This window comes from Anas acuta, chromosome 2 (genome assembly GCF_963932015.1).
Source record: "Anas acuta chromosome 2, bAnaAcu1.1, whole genome shotgun sequence".
In the NCBI taxonomy this organism is placed as follows: Eukaryota; Metazoa; Chordata; class Aves; order Anseriformes; family Anatidae; genus Anas; species Anas acuta.
In genome coordinates this window covers 147,587,779-147,590,758 of record NC_088980.1, presented here as the reverse complement: position 1 = coordinate 147,590,758, position 2,980 = coordinate 147,587,779, and the positions used below count along the sequence as shown (strand labels likewise).

The following is a 2,980-nucleotide window of genomic DNA, read 5'->3' as shown; positions in this document are numbered from 1 at the left end:
TTTCAAACCTCTCGATGCTAGTGTGATATGAGTAAATAATGGAGAAGCCATGGCAGAGTCAGAAGAGCTTTCAGTCCCAAGAGTGATTGCCCTTTTAACTAAGAATAGTATGTTTTTATATTGGATTTCTTTCTTTTGTGTGTGTGTTATTGTTGCTGCTGCTGAAAAAAAAATGATTTATTTCAATACATTTTCTCTTGTTTAAAAAACAGAAGCTTAACCCTTGCTCTTTCCAGAGTAAAAGTAACCCTACAGGGTATGTAATAAATATTTAAAATGGATAATTGAAGGAGAAAGGAAAAAATCATGTCACTGAGGGATAGCAAAAATTTTATTTCAGGGTAGTGACAGCTTCTGTTGTCTCTGCCATCAAATAACTCTGAACTCGGGAGAACTGCTGCATGCAAATGAAGTCAAATTAAATGTAGGTGTCCACATCAGGCACATCAACTTCTTCAGAGTGGCAGATCAGTCCCCTCTGCACAGAGACCAGGCAGTGGATGCTGAGTGCTCTGCCCATTACAGATGGTCCCTCGAGGACAAGGTGAAGGCTGGTTAATGGCACAGCAGGGAGAGCCCCACATTGCACCTTCCCTTGCTTTCTTCATGTTGGAGCAGATTTCCTCCCTCGGTGCTGTCAGGCCAGTATGCTTCTCCATTACTGGAATTCATTTTATCCATGTTTTAACTGGCATGAGAGAGGAATTGTATGCTGATGAACTGACTAAGCTGTCACCATCCTACCAGCCAGCTCCCCTATACCTGTCTTGAAATCAAATGCTGGGCCAGAGAGTCTGCTGCAGCAGAGCAGCATGATGCCAGCCTGGTGGGATACGGAGAGCATCCTTCCAGAGCTGCTGGTTTCACCCCTTGGCAGGAGTTTGGCTGTGGTTCCCTCATCTCATTTCATGCCCCTGTCCATGTATATTCTGGGGGAGCAGGGTGGGGGAAACTGAAGCTTAAGTAATTCAAGAGTTTTATTTGCTTTTTGCTGGAAATTTGGCAGAGCAGGCAACTGGTCCTGGCTCTCCAAAACAGTGCCAGCACTGTGACAACAAGCAATGCTTATTTATCACAAGGATCTTTCTGGACTTGTGTTTGTCCTAAGACCCATACCAATACATACGCTGCTGCATCCCCAGTCTCTCCACATGTTTTGAATTCAAGCTCTGACAGAAATCCCACTGACTCCCTGTCATGGGGCATGACTTCCCATCTTCCCTAAAGCTCAATGAGACAAGAAATAAAAATGTACTTTGGGCAACAAAAGGCCATTGTTACCTGCACTGATTCCTCCCAGTGCAACTGAGTACAAAGTATGAGTTTGAATTACTTTTCCAATCTGGTAATGTGCAAACCACTATCAAGCTACAGGGTGATGGTGATTGTATCAAAAATATTGATTAATTAAAGAAAAAAAAAATACCCTTGAAGAGGATCTTCTCAAATGTTACTAATTCAAACATCTTTTGTCCTCCAATTGTGCTGAAAAACACATCTAAATCTAAAACCATTTTTGATATGTATGAATGGCTGAAATAAAAATGACTTTTACTAACAAGTGATTATGTAATATTAAAATACCGTTATCACATTTATCTGTTTACCAGCTGGAGTTCTAATTGAAATTTGTTCAGAACTCATAATAGCATTAGGTCATGTTATGCTTACAGCATTAAGCAATGATTACATCTGTGGCTTTTGTTTTTAATTAGCTTTTTCAGTTATCTGGGAGAGATAGAACCTTTCAAGATCGTAATTCACTTTTGATTACAATGGAAAGAGAACAAACTGAGTCATCTTACAGAAAAGTGTGCGACTGTATAATTTACATCCCTGACTCTGAGGCTGTTAGATCTGACTGTATTTTGATTTCCTGTCACTCATCAGTTATGTTAATTGCTTTTTGATGGCAATGAGGTGCTGGCGTTTGCACATTCGGGGATCTAAAATGACTTTTTACAAAAGAGAGATGAGCGTATATTGTGTCTTACTTTTTCAGTGGCAGGACAGAAGCAATGCTGCTAATGCAAAGTACTGAAAAACAGACACTTTGTACCAGCTGTGCAGCTCAACATAGACAGTCGAATTTTAAAGAGGGCCTCAAAGGTAGCCATAGCTCTGAATCAGAAAAGTGTTTGAGCATGTGCCTCCATCCTTCATCCCAGCATACAGACATACAATTACTCACCTGCTTTAGGTTAAATATCTTGCTGAGTCTCATCCTATGGAAAGGGCAAGCCTTTGCAAGCAAGCAGCCCGCAGGGGGTACTTTATGTGCCCTCATCAGTGGGTAAGTGACACTAACTGCTCGTTAGTAAAGAACTGACTCCAGCAGTTCCCCAGACTAGCACAAGTTCCCCTGCTGCCCTTTTTCTTCAAACCCTTGCTTAGCTTGCTGTAAATACCCATGCTTGGGAGAATGGATGAGTAACTCCATGAGCCAAGACGGGGAATAACCAGCTTTAATTCACTGGAACAAGCAACTGCTGAGAGCCAGCAAACAGCCCAGCTCGCCCTTCTGCTGCTACTGCCAGCCTGGGGGCACCGCCAAGCAAAACTGCCACCTCCACGCATGCTCATCGTGCCATGCCGTGCCTCACCCTAGCCCCCAAGCAGCACCCAGAGACTGGAGAGAATCTGAACATGACTAACCAGGGGAGCTCGGCATCATTCACCAGCCAAGTGTTTGTGAAGATAAACTGGATGAGGGTGGTAAGATACAGCTGCAGGAAAAGAGCAAGGTCATTTATGTCTGACACACCTATGGAGGTGTGAGACACACGCAGAGGAGCTATAGTAAGGAGACCAGTCTGGTGTGCTTACAGGATCGTAATTGGTATCCCTGGAGGAGTTAGAGAAATTGTAGAAATCATAGGAAATAGGTTCAGAAGGGGTCTTGAGATGTAGCATAATCCACTCCCCAGCTGAGACAAATCAAGGGGAGAATTGGCCATAAGACACATTGCCTGTAATTCTC

The 2,980-nt window shown here is 43.0% G+C and overlaps 1 long non-coding RNA gene across 1 annotated transcript; it reads right to left on the bottom strand.

Moving 5' to 3' along the window:
• Positions 1 to 312: 312 nt before the first annotated feature.
• On the bottom strand, positions 313 to 2,411 carry LOC137851478 (uncharacterized). Its single transcript, XR_011093220.1, has 3 exons — positions 2,192 to 2,411; positions 1,127 to 1,221; positions 313 to 688 (listed from the first exon to the last, which is right to left on the bottom strand). It is a non-coding gene; the product is annotated as an uncharacterized lncRNA (long non-coding RNA).
• Positions 2,412 to 2,980: the final 569 nt, after the last annotated feature.